This window comes from Rhipicephalus microplus, chromosome 10 (genome assembly GCF_043290135.1).
Source record: "Rhipicephalus microplus isolate Deutch F79 chromosome 10, USDA_Rmic, whole genome shotgun sequence".
Lineage (NCBI taxonomy): Eukaryota > Metazoa > Arthropoda > Arachnida > Ixodida > Ixodidae > Rhipicephalus > Rhipicephalus microplus.
In genome coordinates this window covers 15,945,587-15,963,113 of record NC_134709.1, presented here as the reverse complement: position 1 = coordinate 15,963,113, position 17,527 = coordinate 15,945,587, and the positions used below count along the sequence as shown (strand labels likewise).

Here is a 17,527-nt window from a genome sequence, read left to right as displayed (position 1 = left end):
AGAAAGTGAAACTACGAGTGAATGTTCTCGCTCGACACCTGCAGAATTCGTCGTGCGATACTAATTAGTTCGGGTGTTTCTTTCTAATTGTAATAGGCGTACCTTTCTGCTACAAGCATGTATACATGCAGCTTGCGAAACGTCACGGTATCTCATCGACGGCGCGGTGCTGTGTACGACGCAGGCCACGTTGTTGAATGCGTAGTCGAGGCCATCAGTGGAGATCGCATTATACCATCGCGGCTACCAGCAAACACGTGGACTTGCGAACCCGCGCAACAACGTCTTCGTGGCGATCGAGGGCTTCGCAGTGGTGAAGTACTGATCTGTGCCTCAGTGTGCTTCGTCCACCAGTGAAAAGACCGTTAGCTTTCACAGCAATCGTTAAGAGAAGGGCACGCCCTCCCCTTCTCCTTAGGATATACTTTTTTCTGCAGTGCGACGATAGTGACAGTGAACACCATGACATGAGAGAGAACTGCTGATTCCTGCCACTCTGACATTCGCAAACAACGCATGAGAACTTATCGATATGGAGTAGCCGAGGCAATATAGACCTCAACCTCTCCACAGCAAAAGTTAGAACAGAACAGATATTTACTGTAGAGCAGCTATTTAAATTGCTGCTTCGGCAATCAATCGACCGTTCGTGGCACCTATACTAGGAATGCTGAGCAGCATCAAATTACCAAATTTGAGATAATAATGCTCAGATAGCAGCGTCGGCAGAACGCAAGCGCGTGTTGTTGTATCGCAGTAAGTGCTGGTGCGACTCGGGGAGGGAGCAAGTTCCGCCTTATTGCACCCCCTGGCCGATGCAAACGACTGCAGCTTGTCTCAGTAACGTTTGTTGAGTGAGAGCGACCTCCTTAAGTAGTTCGTTTTCGCAAAGAGCCGTTGATTGGGTTCAGAATATAACAAATAGTTATCGCTGATTATATAGACCGCGCAGAGGGCCACAATGATTAACGTCGCAATGGCAAGCCGGGTGAGTAAGCGTTCACGCACGTAGCATAACGAAAAACTTAAGAAGCTCCGCTTAAAGTGTCTGCATCACCTTAGGTGACAACGTTTAGTGAATGTGCACTAAACAGCGACAGCCGGTTTCGCTTACGAATTTATGGTTAAGCAATGGGCTAGGCGCGTGCTTGTCTTGATCAGTAAACTACGTATATGTGTACGTACACCAAACAAATGAAGCCGTAGTCTCAGATGCTCTGCGCCACTCAGCTGCGCTCACGAGGCACCCTTATACCTGGGACGATTCGGAGGCCGCGTCGACGGCTCCCTCTCCAGGGGCCTCCGCGGTTTTGGGACGGCACGCCACCTGGTGTAAGTCGACTACGCTCGTAGCCCACGTGCGATGAATGACTGAAGTATACTGGCGAGCCGCCAAAACACGGTTGCAAGCTTACCGAAGAGTAGCGCGTAGGGCGGGTGTATAGCAAAAGTCACTGTCGGAGAAGTGCTTGCTGCGCAGGGTCGATGAAGGCTTGGGGCGCTTTCCCTTTCCGAGTTTGACTGTCCAGTTCTTCCTCAGCTTTGGGTCCTTAGGATAACTGTGAAAGCTGACAGACTTTCCATGGGTGGGTCATCAAACTCGTCATATTGAGGCACAGATCAGTACATCATGGCGCAGCACTCTGCGCGATGACAAGTGGCCCCAGTTTTAAGATAGAAAGTGGTGGGCCTTTACTCTAAAAATGAGCGTTAAAAGCGGACACTCACCGTTGTTAGAACAGCGTCAGTAGCCACCACACACAGGACAACCAATTGAATTGCTTCTTATTCGAGTTTTACCACAATGGTGGTTTCTCCACGGCGCCGCGCCTCGCTAGCGAGCGAATCCTCGAAGTGACGTCACACAAGCGCAGTTTGCGCTTGTGTGACGTCACTTCGAGCGCAGTTTGACATTGGTCGCACACCAGACCAATAGGATGCAGAAGAAAGAAAAAAAATGATTTCAGGCCTGCGCGGGACAGCCAAAGCGAAAGCTGGAACAGTGGCATTTCTATAAAAGCCCGTTACAAACTCCCTCAGTTGGGTTGACTAAAAGAAAGTATAGCTTCTAGGAACCCACCACACCATAAAGAAACATAAACTTGTGAAGTGGGAAATTAATCCTTATGCCATTATTCATAAATAAATAGTCGTAGCTCACTGACGTCACCTCTAGACCAGCCTCACGTTGTATATCACACTGCGTTGCGCTATTTGTGCGCCGTTTAACCCCATTTCAAACTGTAGTGTGCATAAAACTTTGGCAAGCTATACCAAAAGTAAACTCAACCAAAACGCGCTTTTTCTGGCAGCAACAGTATCATACGAAGGAAAAACAATTGAAATTTAAGATTTAAGCACGAGACAGCATATGCGGTATATAGCTTAGCCCCTACATATGTTGGCGGAATATAAACGCCAGTGTCCGTCATTGAGGTCGATACTTTTTCTCTCATCGATATGACACGCCACTCTACGATAGCCTTCACCTCGTCGACCAACTATGGGCAACAATACGCGCGCATGAGCATATGCTCTGGCAGTGTGAGTCGCTTAGCCCTGGTTTTTACTGGGAACCATTTGTAGGGATGACCAAGTTGCAAGGCCATGTCGCCCAAGTCCAGCTGGATGTCCAGTACGTCCAGGACAGGCCTAGGAGGCTTGACCTCCAGGTTTCGAGCGTGGGATTAGCCAGGCAGGTGCACCCTGTGGAGGAGATATATAAAAGTTACTTCCATTCATTCATCCTATGGGCAACCCAACCAGCCAGCGAGGCGGCGAAATCGCAAGGCTTCGACATCCCCACGTGGAAGGCCTGGACCCGCTAAACTAAGTTGCTTGTTTTAATAAATGATTGTTGCTCCCCCTCCGTAATAATGTCATGGCATTAATTTTCATTTGTAAGTGTATATCTTGAAGTGGGGTCGGGAGGGCGAAAATTTATCTGTTACTTTTTTTTCTACCAAGCTCTGCAATTTATACTATAGTTCACGAGTGTCAGCATTCATGACATGCAGAAATTCACTCCGACTGTATGCACGCCTTTTGCAGTGTCTTCCGAAATGCCGGAATCGTGTGGAAAGAAGACTGCCGTCTTAGCCCTGTTTTGCAGCATGAGCGCCGAAGCCAAGCTGCACAACACACTTTGTTACAATGAAAAAACAACAAAGCTAAAGGGAATAAATTACTTCATTTTCTGCGTTTTCGAGGTCTGAATGACGTTCACGCAATTCAAACTGCCCGCGTCCAAGAACGGCCTTATGACGTAGCCATGCCCACACTTTACTCGCTTTCCTGCCCTATAGGCGGTGCTGCAGCACAACGAAACGAGGGGCCTTACATGCCGGCGAAAACAAAACAAGGATATCGTTAAGATTTTTTTTCTTTTTCATCAGACTGAAATGCATAATTTGCATTTCATTCCATCTTGAAATGCAATCAAATGTTTTTTTGTCATGGGTAGTTTCAGTAATTATGATTAATTGCAACAGAGGCTCTGCTACGCCATCGGGCGTACGTTTGCAAATTTTCCAGTGGCATCACAAATAATGTCCTCCAATTATATTAATTTAGTGATTACTAAAGCACTGCTACTTAGTATTTCTTCGATGAACCTATTGTACTTCAACTTCACCTTCCGTTGAGTTTCCCAGCCCACTCTCATGGTGGTGACAAACAGACAATGAGGGACAGACTTAGCAGCTTTCCCTCCTTCTATCTATTAACTAGAGGGGACTCTGGCGCTGCGATCGTTTAGCGCCCTTGGGAATTATGGGTATAGTACACGGATTTGCCTAGTATTCGAACTTGCGGGTGGCGAATCGCATTTCTGGATTCGTTTATTGCTGTATTTTGTTTTCGTTTTGAAAGGAAGAACAAACCCTTTTGAACTTTGTGACCCGATTTGAAATGGTAAGCCTAAAAAATTAACGTGGTGAAGCACAACCACTGAACATTCGCTGATTTTTGTTTTGTGACAGAACAGCTCCAAACCACACGAACACACACGGAACCAGAAGTACGAATATTAGCCAAATTCGTGTACTACTCGTCATTCCCATGCTCGCTGAAGCGTCATGTGTTGCAGCTCTCATAGAAACTATCGCCAGAGTTCCCTCTAGTGGATATATAGACGTCAGACTCTGCCCAGGCGGCGCTGCGAAAAACGCCGCCATCAGCGCCCCCATCGACACGCTGGCCATAAGCGGGTAGTGCAAAGCGAGCCGTCCGCAAGTGAACGTGCATAGGCCCTCCTCTTTCGTTGGCCTTGAGGCACGGTTTGCTGAAAATCAAGGACCTGGCAAGCTTCTTGCTTCAATCCAACCTCGCTTCAGAAATGTAGGAAGCTCATGAAAACAAACTGTGGATACAATGCGAAAGTTGTCTCAGTTAATTCGGCGTACTGCGACTGGCACATTAAGTGCAAGCCCATGACATCGAGTTACAGGCAAGCGCTCCAACGTTCGTTCTGTTACGCCTAAATGCGTTAAACTTGGGAATACACGTGCACATGATGCTGTAGCGGCGAGGGAAGAGAGACGTGAGACGGCGTTGAAGGCGGCCGACGGGGCCGTGCTGATCTAGCCGCTTTATTCCACGCCTGAAGAGCAGCCGCGGTGGTTGTCCACGTCCGTCGCGCCAGGTGCGTGAGCTCGTTCTGCTCCTCGCGCAGCTCGAGCTAGCATCAGCTGCGCGAGAGGCGCGGCGCAGTGATCAAGAAATGATGGCGATGATGATGGCACTACAGGGCTCCCCCCCTAGCGCTTTGCGCGATTCGAAGGCATATGAAAAAAAGAAAGATAGTGATAAAAGCTATATACATGAACGACAATCCATAAAGTGTTCATTTGGAAAGTCCAGGTTGTCAACGTTGATGGGCCATCGGTAAGCGCGTGTCTCCGGTGGGCGACTCTGGGAGAAGCGCAAGGGACGAAGGAGGAAGTGCCGGATCACTGTGGTAGCCGACGAGCGGGTCTCACGGTGACCTGGTCGGACAGGCCGGTCATGATGCTCATGCGCCAGTATCTGCGGCTGGGTGAACGTCGGTATCTGCACAAGGGATTGGTGCTGGTCTGTCTGGAACGCACCCAGTGTGGGCTGGGCCAGCATGGTCTGCGTGGGCAGCATGGCCTGCAGCTGTTGCAGCGTCAGTGGCTGTCCCGGGACTATGGCAAACGAGGGGGGCGACATCATGCGTGGCAGTGCCAGAAAGATGTTGGGCCTTGGCCCCAGGTTCTGTGGGATGACAAGCGTCGGGATGCCAGGCGGTCCTGGATGTCCCCCATGGGGCCTGGGCCCCGTCTGAGGTCCCAGGGTCAGGCCCGTGGCATGGGGTGGCCACAGGGCCAGCTGGACCTCCTGTATCTGTCCCAGAGAGCTCTGGGTCTGCCCCGATGCGCCTTGTATCAGAATCGGGCTGTGGCCCAGGCCCGGAATGTACTGGTTCAGCAGGAAAGTGCCCTGCGCAGGTCCAGCTGGAAACATGCCCGGCTGCGCTGCCGCGGGGTTCCCGATGAGCAGCGGACTCCCCGTGTTGAGCCCCATCGCGGCTCCACGCTGCACCGTGGTCGCAGGCTGCGGCGCCGGTACAGGCGCGGGCCGCGGTGTGGCCTTGTGCTGGGCCGCCCGGGGAAACTGGGACCGGGTGGTCGCCGCTGCCGAAGGCGTGGTCATGTTCGCGCTGCCGCTCGACAGCTTGGGCAGGATCTGTGGCTGTTTCGGCTGGATGAGCCGGGGGGCACCAGAGGTGCGAGGACTGGGGCTGGCTGAAACCACCTGTGCGACGCCGGGTCTCGACACAGGTGCCTGCTGCGGCGCCACGGGCAGAGGGGCGACGGTGGCAGTTGCTTTGGTGGTTGCCGGTGTCGACGCCGACGATGAGGGCAGGCTCTGGCTCCGCGAAGGCACGGCGCTGGGGCCCGTCGTAGACCACGAAACAGAGACAGGGACAGGGGCGGGGAGCGGGGACGCCGAGTGTGGTCGGCTGCTGGCCGGGTAGGTGCGAGTGGTATGTGGCGAGGCACCCGGCAGGCCATTGCTGGCACCAGTGGCAGGTGGCGGAGCGGCAGGGGGCACCGTCGAGGAGCTTACCAGCAGCTGCGGCGAGGAGGAGGCCGAGACGTCTGAGCTGGTGGTCGCGGAAACGGCGAGGGCCACGGTGTCGCGTGTCGTCGCTTTCGTGGAAAACGTGCAGGTAGCAGGTACGTGTGATGAAGCTCTGCACTGGGGCTCTGAGGGAATGTACCTCTCGGAGGGAAGGTCAGTCGCAGTGGGGGAGTCTTCTACCTCGCGGTCGTGATCAGGTGCAGGAGTGGATGTTTCTGCGACCGGATCAGGTGTAGAAGTAGTCGAAGCCGGGGTACCGAGATAGCGGTCAATGGAGGGCTGCGGACCGGTTCGTACTGTTCTGCTTTACGCGCTCAGCAAAGACACAACCACACGAGACGCTAGCTAGCAAGGGACTGTTTATTGATGGCTGCCGCGCCGCGCGCGCGCCCTCTCTCAAGGTGGCCAGGTGAGGTGGGATCATCCCGATTTATTAAGCGGTGGCCCGCCTGGTACATCCTCCTTTTTCTTTAGGTGATGTAGTCGGCAAAGCGCGTCGGTGCTCTACGTGGCCTAGTTGATCTGCTGAGACTCGAGTCGGCTGCTTCTTGTGCCTGGCAAGTGACCTTATGCTGGGACGGGACCACGTCGGGGTCCCTTGATGGTTGACTTGCAATGGGTGGTGCACGTGCAGCTGACTGGTTCAGTAGAGCATCCGATGCAGGCGCCTGTTGTGACGGATGTCGTTCCTTTCGTGATGCGGATGCTGTTGTCAAATCGGGCGCTGTATCTGATGTTGAATGTTGTCTATGCTGTATAGGCGACGGGATTATCGGTGCGACATCCTTGTCATCCAGTGGGTCTAAGTGTTCGGGCGTCCTTTTTAGATGCTGACGATTCCTTCGATAACGCCGGCCTTCATCTGTACAGACTATGTAAGATCTAGGGCCAGCAAGTTTCTCTACTCGGGCTTTCGGAAACCACCCCTTGTCGTTTCTTATTCTGACGACGTCCCCTTCGGAGAGAGGTGTGAGAGGTATGCCTTTGCCGTGATCCTGTGGATGTTTCCGCACTGACGATGTCGAAGCCGATGAGAAGTCTGGAAGTCGTCCCCGAAGCATCCGTCCCATAAGGAGCTGACTTGGTGTGCGTCCGTCTATCAGGGGCGAGATTCGATAATTGAGCAGTGCAACCCAGAACTCCTCGCCAGCGTACTCACTTTTCTTCAAGAGGCGCTTTACGACCTGTACCCCTTTCTCAGCTAGACCATTGGCCCTGGGGAAGTGTGGACTGGATATGGTATGAGTAAAATCGTATTTTACTGCAAACTGTCTAAACTCTCGCGATGTGAACTGTGGTCCTCCATCGGTACAGACTTCAATGGGTATACCGTGGCGAGCAAACATGGTCCCTAGTGTGTCCACTACGACCTGACTTGTTGACTGAGGCAACTGTTCCACTTCTGGGTAGTTGGAGTAGGCACAGTACGCAACCAGGTAACGCTTGCCCCCATGGTCAAATAGGTCGACACCAATTCGCTGCCACGGCCGCGTTGGGATTTCCCTCGATAACAGTGGCTCTGAAGGTTGCCGGTAGGCAAAGTGCTGACATGTGGCACACTTGCTAATGAGTGACTTGATGTCAGCATTCATCCCAGGCCAGTACATCAGAAGGCGTGCTCTGGCTTTGCACTTGCTCATTCCCAAATGGCCTTCATGAAGACGTTGCAGCATGGATCGCCTCAGACTCTTTGGGATTACCACCCTGCTGCCCCGCAAAAGCACTCCATCAACATATGACAGTTCTGACAAACATGGAGCTAGTTCGCCTGAGACTGGTCGTCCTTCCTGGAGTGCCTCCACCACTTGCTTGAGGTATGGGTCCGCCAGGATTGCAGAGGTCAGTTCAGTCTTCGTGTTCTCACTTACGATGCTGGCTAGCACGCGAGTCGCATGGATGCATACGTCTTGTTCGCTTTCTCCGTCACTCGGTTGGGTTCCTAGAATTCGGGACAGTGTGTCCGCCACTAGCAGATGCTTCCCAGGAACATATTGCAATTTGATATCAAAAGGCATTAGCCTCAAGAAATAGCGCTGCAATCGTGGCGGCATTTCACTCAGGTTCTTTTGTGAAATAGCAAGCAAAGGTCGGTGGTCTGTTTCGACTGTCACTGATAACCCCAGTACGAACTCCCGGAAACGCTCACAAGCAAACGTCACGGCCAGCGCTTCCTTTTCAATTTGGGCATATTTTGTTTCAGCCTTTGAGAGCACCCTTGAAGCATAACCCACTGGGCGCCAATCTTGGTCATGGAGTTGAAGAAGAGCAGCACCTACTGCAAAGCTTGATGCATCAGCTGAGAGTTTCGTTTGCTTCAATGGGTCAAAAACTGCGATCACTGGAGCCGATGTCAAAGCCTTAATAAGATCTTTCCATTCTTTGTCATGGTGAACTTCCCATATGAATTCAACATCATTCTTTATCAATGACCTAAGGGCGTCAGTTCTTTTTGAGAGATTAGGTATGAATTTGCCAAAGTAATTCATAATACCTAAAAACCTTTGAACTTCCTGTTTACTCGACGGCTTTTGCATGTTGGCAACGCATTCAATGAGACTAGCATCGGGTTTTATTCCTTCTTTGCTGATACAATCTCCCAGGAATTTAACTTCGGCCTTCGCAAACAGACACTTTTCTTTGTTCAGTGTCAGGCCAGCCTTTCTCGCTGCCATCAGTGCTGCACGCAGGCGTTGATCATGCTGCTCTTTTGATGCACCCCAAATTAAAATATCATCGACATATACGCGTGTGCCCGGCAGGTTTTCAAACACTTCCGTCATTGCCTTCTGAAATACTTCGGGGGCGGACGCGATACCAAATGGCAGGCGCAAAAATCGGTATCTTCCGAACGGCGTGCTAAAGGTGCAGATCTTTGAAGTGTCTTCGTCTAAGGGGATCTGGTGAAACCCGCTATTGGCATCAAGCTTGGTGAACATCACCGCTCCTGCCAGCTCTGCTTCTATTTCTTCACGTGAGGGTAGCTGATAATGCTCGCGTTTAAGGCTTCGATTAATGTACCGCGGGTCTAGGCATATTCGCATGCGGCCATTCTTCTTCATAATAAGAACAAGTGGACTCACCCAGTCTGACGGCTCTTCCATTTTGCATATGATGCCCTGCGAGACCATCCGGGCCAACTCCTGCTTAAGTGGCGCTCGCAGTGCGTGTGGCACTTTCCTCGGCGGCATGATCGTGGGGCGCGCATCATCCTTCATTGCCAGCGAATATGGTCTACGGATGCAGCCCAGACCGTGGAATAACTCCGGGAACTCGGTGACCCAGTCGGTGCTAACGTCACTTCTTGAAGATACATCGTGAACGCGGGAAATCAGCCCTAAACGTTCTGCTGCATTCAATCCGAGTAGGACTTGCTTGCCTCTCTTGACCACAAAAAAACTGATATTCTCTTGCTGCTCTCCTAGACGTAGTGGCAGACTGATAACGCCCAAATGATGTATTTTGCTTCCTTCGTAGTTAGTAAGTACTGTGGTCGATGGCCGCACCATGGTCGGCAAACGCATCCTGCGAAAGTACGAGTACGGCAATATGTTCGCTTGCGCTCCTGTATCCACTTTCAGTTCTGTCGGGTGCCCGGCAAGGTCCCCTGCCACCGTCCAATCCTGATTTTTGGACACGTTTCTGATTTGTACCGTGAGAACTTGAATGTCTTCATCGGTAGCGTCCGAGGACTCCTCCAGTGCATCTTCTGTTGCAGCGACGCCTAACTCATGAACGCCGCGTCTACTCCTGCAGCAAGCTGCAAAATGGTTTCTTTTGTTGCACAGCGTGCACGTTTTTCCAAACGCTGGGCAGCGTCTTGGTCCGTGAATCTTGCCACAGTAGCCACAGCGTCGACGTTGTCCGCTCGTACGAGACTGTCCGGCAGCGTTTGCAATTTTTTCGACTCTCTGCACTTTCGCTTCGCTTTCAAGAGCCCGGTTCTGCGTTGCTGCCAGTTCCGCGGCTTTGCAGATTTCTACAGCTGATTCTAGGGTTAAGTCCTTCTCCTGAAGCAGGCGTGCACGTAGCTTCTTGTCGACGATACCGCACACTATCTGGTCCCTCACCATCGAGTCCCTAAGTTCGCCAAAATTACAAGTCTGTGCTTTCAACTGAATGTCGCGCAAAAACTGTTCGAAAGGTTCACCATCCTGTTGTTGCCGACTGCGCAGAACGTACCTCTCGAATGTCTCGTTGCACCGAGGCGTGCAGTAGTCTTCGAAGGCTTTGACGATCGAGTCATAGTCCTCTCGTTGTTCTGCTGACAGAGGTAGGGTGTTAAACACTTCAATTGCCTCTGGGCCCGCGACGTGTAGAAAGATGGCAGCCTTCTGTGCTGGCGTCCGTTTCTTGTTGGTCTCAGTAGCTTTGAAGTAGAGTTCGATTCGTTGGCGGAACTTTTTCCAGTTGTCGGCCGGAGTATTTGTCAGTACAAGTGGCTCGGGTGGTGGTAGGCAGTCCATCTTCAGCGCAGGGTTCGACTGTTACACTTCTGACACCATGTTCTGCTTTACGCGCTCAGCAAAGACACAACCACACGAGACGCTAGCTAGCAAGGGACTGTTTATTGATGGCTGCCGCGCCGCGCGCGCGCCCTCTCTCAAGGTGGCCAGGTGAGGTGGGATCATCCCGATTTATTAAGCGGTGGCCCGCCTGGTACACGTACCTTGCTCTGCGACGCCGGGGAAACTTGCCTGGTGCGGGTAAACGGAAGCGGACGGTATGTGTTGCCGCTGCGGGCGAGCACCGCAGTGCAGAGGGCATCGTAAGGCTGCGGGCTGGTGCTTGAAGTGGCAGCGAGATGGCGCAACTCTACTGGAAGGGCGTCGAGAAGAATGGCGTGCATCAGCAGCTGGTCCGTGATGCCATTCACCGCAAGAACGGCGTCGAGCTGCATAAACCATACCTTGGGGTAGGTCGATTGGAACGGTGGCACTGGCGGGCAGAGTTGCGGGAACATGGCAGCGGGCCGTTCGGCGAAGGGCGTGTTCTCCGGGTCACCAATGTAGCGGCGAGGGAAGAGAGACGTGAGACGGCGTTGAAGGCGGCCGACGGGGCCGTGCTGATCTAGCCGCTTTATTCCACGCCTGAAGAGCAGCCGCGGTGGTTGTCCACGTCCGTCGCGCCAGGTGCGTGAGCTCGTTCTGCTCCTCGCGCAGCTCGAGCTAGCATCAGCTGCGCGAGAGGCGCGGCGCAGTGATCAAGAAATGATGGCGATGATGATGGCACTACAATGCCAAAGCGATGACGTGCATACACGAGCAATCTATCTTACGATCAGTGGTACGAAGTTCACTTTGTTCAGCACAAATAGCCCTGGCAATTTTTAGTCATTGCAGTTGCATTCTCCGATCTCTCGCTTCCTGTGCGTTGAACTGTGTTATTATACGCAGGCTAGAATGTTCTGTTGATGGTTGCCATCCGTTTGTATATGCTGCAAACGGGCGTGCATGCGTGTCCACTTTCTCGGTGTACGACGAAATGCAAAACCGAGGCCTCCGAGATAGCTCCGGCAATATCGGAGACCAACGGCAAGAAAAAAAAGAAAACTTATTGTGGTCATGATTATTTTGCAACTTACCTGCATGACGTGTATGTTCACGTTTCATATATAAAGACGGAACTTAGAGCCTTGAAAGCCCTCAGGCGTAATGCTGTGGAGCTTCAGGTTATCTGCAGTCGCGACGTGTGCGATGTTTATCGTGTGTGTGACCTGTCTACTGGTGCACGGTGCCCTCCGCGGTCAGAGCCTCTGTTAAGCTTCATAATCAAAGTTGCTACGGTTCCCTTTGATATCAAACCTACTCAAAACAATAACAGGGAGACCCACATTATCACGCTTTCTCACGCGAACGGCTGTAGACAACGCGAGTGATTTGCTTGCTTAACACAACAGCACATGTCCAGTGCTCTCACCGCTCTGCTTCGTGAAAGCTGCGGAAAACAGCAAAACGAAGTCCTTAACATGCGTAACGATTCCCAACGCAACTGTAGCGTCGGCTGGGGTCTTTTTTTTTTTTTTCGTAGAGCGCGGAGCTGTTTGTTGCTTCTACTCTTGTTTTCGCAGTCGTTCTGGCGAATGAACCAGCAAGCACTTCACCGCGGTTCGGTGAAGCGCCTGACTAGCGGAGAAACGCTCGTAGCTCTTTTTCGAAGAGTTCAATGCTCAAGTACACCTAATATTTAGCTCAATTGCTGTTTTTTTTTACGCTGTAGTTGCACCTGGTTGCGCAGCAAACTGTGCAAGGAAGTCGGACTTTGCACTACTCAAAACTGCGTCGACAGGTGGCGCTGCGTGTCCGCAAAACTCCGTAGTTGGACGTCTATAGAAAGCTCTATGGGGTACACAGTATCACCGTGCACTTTAGTCGCATAGCACTTTGTGTTTCCGCGTTTCCTTCCGTGTGTTTGTCGGGCACCCCTTTGCCTCTTCTCAGGTACACCTTTGCTTGCTTTCTGTGCCCTCGCTTTAGCGCCGTAGGCACTAAAGCGAGTGTTTATTTTTTTGGAGGGGGGGGGGACGCTGACACTAAACTTTTGACCACCTGGGGATCTTTAGCGTGCACCTAAATCCAAGTAGACGGGCCTCAAAAATTTTCCCCTCCATCGAAAATGCAGCCGGGATTCGATCCCACGACATGCGGGTTAGCGGCCGAGTACCACAATCACTAGATCGCCACTGCTAGGGCCGGGTGCGTTTGTACAGTATACACTTCCGTTTACCTTATCGCAAACCTATATATATGCACTTCAGCTCTCACAAGAAGCTTCATTTTGGCACTCTATAGGCAGCAACACTTTCTGTTAGAACAAGTGACCACATTTTTACAGCGATTAGATATGTTTATAAACTCCTGATACCCCCCTCCCTTTCTTTTTTCCTTGAGCACATACATACCTTCAGTAACTGCGGCAGCCCGGCCGCCGATGAAGATGCCGCGTCGACGTATCGGACCACCACCAGCACCACCACCACGTGGACCTTCTGTTGTCACCACGTGCTTGGAGCATGCGGTCTATAGTCGTGCCCTCCGAGTTTCACCACTGGGAAGACGCGTCAGCGAACGATAAGGGGACACACACATGCAAACAAGCACACACCCGCCGCGGACGATACCGTGGAGCCGTCGCAGATAAGCGAACAGGATTTCGCCGGCAATATAGTATCGCCTTGACCAAGCCCGCGGCGTCGCACTGGCCAAGTGCGGCAAGAATGTTGAACGATGTTATCTTGAAGAAACAACACTTTGGCTTTGTGTGGCTTTTCATGCACCATCGTTGAAATTGACTGCCGAGTCCGCTTTGACTCGCATCGCCGACAGTGTTGGTGCGGCAAAGCTTCTCTCGGTGCGTTGGGATACTGCGGGTACAGATCGCCTAGTTTTTTTTTTTTTTTAGGGGCGAAGCTCCTAAAGCCGCGGGTCTGTCCATCCCTTGTACGTGACCGCCTAGTTCTACGACTCACTCAGCAGGCAGGCAGACAGACGGCCGGACGGACGCTTTACCCCACGCATCATCGTTCACTCCGCGGACATTCTTTGGTTTTTTTTTTTCTAGCCTTATTTGGCATGCAGTCACAAGCCGGTTCTGCCTCATGTTAGTTCTACCAGAGTCCTTCAATGGTTCTACCTTGTCTCGTGAGCCTATAAGGCGCGATAAACTTCGTGTTGCACGTTTTCGACGGGGCAAACGGAGATAACAGCGTGTAATCAGAATGGGTGGAATCCCAATAGGCTGAACGCTTAGTGTTCTCATTGTTCACGTGTTTTACGAAGAAATAAGTGGCGAGGAGAAGATAGCTTCTGTAGGAATGGTAGCATAGGCGAGAAAAAAAACACACTTCTGACTCGAACCCATCCGAAGCATCCTGAGCGAACAAAAGACGTGTTTGTACCCATCGAAAAGACTGCTTAGCAGTGTTCACACATAGATACATATCCTCATTTCCATGATTGTGTGGAAAATGACTGTACTAACCGCATGCTCTGACAGTGTGCCCTATGTTACAGGACTTTAACAACAGAGAGGACTGGGGCATAGCCATCACGAGCTGCAAACCGGAAGGCCAGTCCAAGACAGTCCAGATGGCCTCTAAGAGAGCGAAGAGGCATGGCCTGCCGGCTCCAACATGGGATTAGCTGACAGCAAGAGTAATGCTCTGTAGGACTGCACTGGCTGGCTACTCAGGGCCTTAATAAAATTTCTTGTTTCTGTCTGTCTCCGAACTCGAAGTGGCTTAGGGGACCTTTCAGCTATCATGCGACAGCTTCTACAGAGTATAGGTGTGGGGTAGACTTTGCAAACGGGAATGAAAGAGCTTACCGCCTCCCCGCGCATGCCTATGCTTTTAGGAAAGTTTAGGTTAAGGGCAGGCTCGAATGACTTTTTATTTAAGCAGTAAGATGGCTGCCTAGTTTAACGTTACGCAGAGTCCGCAGCACAAATAAAAACGAAGGCCAGGCAAAGTGACGATCTACGAGGCCACATAGACACGTCCGCGAGAAAAGAAAAAAAAAAGGCGCGGAGTTTGCCGAGTAAGCTTTTAGGACAACTTATAACAAATCTAATAGCACAATCTCAGTTAAGACACATGCAGAGGGCTTCTAAAAGACGCTTCTTTAGTAAGTTCACTCAGCGGGGGTAAGATAAGATTACTGCTCAGGACCTAACGAGCACTGCAACACAACGCAAAACGAGAACTGACGTAGCCACTAAAATGGTGACCAATGCGACGCAACCATCACCGAGCATTTCGTAGACAGTTAAGACGCTTACCGCCCTGTTCGTTCTCATAACCACAGACACACAGGAACCACTTGTGATATCCGTTTGAAGAAACATGCGAGAATGAGTTCTTGGAACGGAACAGGCCATCCTGGAGGATAGCTCGATCTCTTCTGAACGCACGCTCGCAATGCGTCGAACGACTTGGAAAAAGATATGGCCGGGCGGTGCTGCCCGCATACCTTTGCAGGCCACACTGGCAACGTAGTACCTGTGCGGTACCACGGCTGGGCTAGACTAAATGTGCGAGCCAGGGTGACCTCTCCTTTCCGCCCTTTCCTATAATTCAACCCCTCTCCCCCCACACACGCACGCACCCGTGCACACCAGCGGAGCAGTGCTGTATATTCCCTCATATGTCACGGAAATAACAGTCATTTCCCATTTTAGACAATTATCAATCTTGCTTCCTTTTTTCCGCCCCGTTCGGGACAACAAAAACATGTTTCCAGATAAGAACTTACACCTTCACTGACAGCGCCGGCTTTTTATGGGTGTTGTTTCGTTTCTCAGTCTCGACACGTCCTTGCGGCTTACAAAAGCGGAAAGCGGTGACGATAAAATTATCAGTAGAGGCACAGAATGGGTCACGATAACGAATTATTTGCATACAGCAAGGTCAACAGCAATGACCAAGGTTGTTACGAACGTGCTCTGCCATGAGGTAGGAAAAAAAAGCGAGCGATCAGATTAGTTTCAAGTGCCCTAGTGACGCCCTTTTTTTCTTAATCCTGTCTGCATGCTCTCCACCAGATGTACTTTTTCATAGAGTGGAACTGGTGAAGAACGCCACTTATTAATATGCATGCATGACACCTGTATGAAAGACCAGCACAGCATTTGATAGATTGATATGTGGGGTTTAACGTCCCAAAACCACCATATGATTATGAGAGACGCCGTAGTGGAGGGCTCCGGAAATTTCGACCACCTGGGGTTCTTTAACGTGCACCCAAATCTGAGTACACGGGCCTACAACATTTCCGCCTCCATCGGAAATGCAGCCGCCGCAGCCGGGATTCGAACCCGCGACCTGCGGGTCAGCAGCCGAGTACCTTAGCCACTAAACCACCGCGGCGGGGCTACTGGTGAAGAACGCCACTTATTAATATACATGCATGACACCTGCGTGACAGACCAGCACAGCATTTCCTTTCACCTCTATAGTATTGTAATAGTGCCATTCTAAAGAAATAAATAAAAAATGCAGGCAGCTCTAGAGGCTAATTTTAGGGTAGGAATAACCCACACAGGTTAGAAAATTTTATTATTTCGCGAATTCCACTTTGTTTCTTCAGAAGTCATTAGGACAGGCACGCGGCGAGGTATATCTCTCGCCGGGGTGAGGAGCGAGGGAAAGTCACTTGTTGAAGGCTTCAGAAACCGCTATGCTAGGGCACTTCCCCCTCCCCTGTTTACGTGCTACATACATATGTGCAGCCTATACGTGTACGCACAAATCAGACATGTTCGATGCCAAGTCCTCAACGAAGCACGTTCCACCAAAGATCACCCGCCGCGGTGGTTTTGTGACTGAGGCACTCGGCTGCTGACTTGCAGGTCGCGGGATCGAATCCCGGCAGCGAAGGCCGCCTTTTCGATGGTGGCGGAAATGAATGAGGCCCAGTGCTTCGATAAATTTAAAGGACCGTGGGTGGTCGAAATTTCCGGAGCCCTCCACTACGGTGTCTCTCGTAATCATATGGTGGCTCTGGGACGTTCAACCCTGACAATTACCATTATTAACATAATATCGCATTGCCCCGCCGTGGTGGTCTAGTGGCTAAGGTACTCGGCTGCTGACCCGCAGGTCGCGGGTTAGAATCCCGGCTACGGCGGCTGCATTTCCGATGGAGGCGGAAATGTTGTAGACCCGTGTGCTAAGATTTGTGTGCACGATAAATGACCCCAGGTGGTCGAAATTTCCGGAGCCCTCCACTACGGTGTCTCTCATAATCATATGGTGGTTTTGGGACGTTAAACCCCACAAATCAATCAATAATATCGCATTGTGAATGTTGCCAACCCGACCACGTGACTATTTCGAAGGCGTGCCTCGCGTCAGAGCCCCTGCCCTCGCATTCCGGCCGATTAGCTTGCCGCCGCCTCGTTTAGCCTTTGTGTCTGGCGGTCTTTTCACGAACGACTCGGTGACAAAGCGGGCGCGTCGGGGGCCTTTGAGCACCAGCCCTGACCTTCGGACCACCAGTATAGATGGCGTTATCGCGGCGTTCTTGTTTCCCCGTTCCATTTTCAAAAGGAGCGCGCTCGCTAAACCGGCAGATTAGAGCGTTTCAGTTGAGATGATTATAAAAACGCTATCTATTCTCTCACGCATTCCACACAGAAGTGGCGCTTCTTTCGTTGTCAATTTGAATTTATTATTCCGGTTCACCGCGCTAGTATCGCGATGTTATTTGGTAAAATTAAACGTTATTCAGGAGATGTGTCAGTGTTTTCACGCAGCACCGGCCAGTTCTTTTGACTGATAACAGAATTCTTTAAATAAAACACAGCAATGACAAAAAGAAAGAATAAAAGAAAGAAGGCAGCTTCGCACTAATGGCACCAAGCCTGAAGAAAGAGCAGACCTAAACGATATTTTTTTTTCCTCTCTGTCTTCCGTTTTCTCTCTTTT

General features: G+C 51.2%; 1 long non-coding RNA gene across 1 annotated transcript; it reads right to left on the bottom strand.

Moving 5' to 3' along the window:
* Positions 1-2,431: 2,431 nt before the first annotated feature.
* LOC142774175 (uncharacterized) lies at positions 2,432-15,092 on the bottom strand. The gene is made up of 3 exons (XR_012886347.1): positions 14,881-15,092; positions 13,004-13,149; positions 2,432-2,706 (listed from the first exon to the last, which is right to left on the bottom strand). It is a non-coding gene; the product is annotated as an uncharacterized LOC142774175 (long non-coding RNA).
* Positions 15,093-17,527: the final 2,435 nt, after the last annotated feature.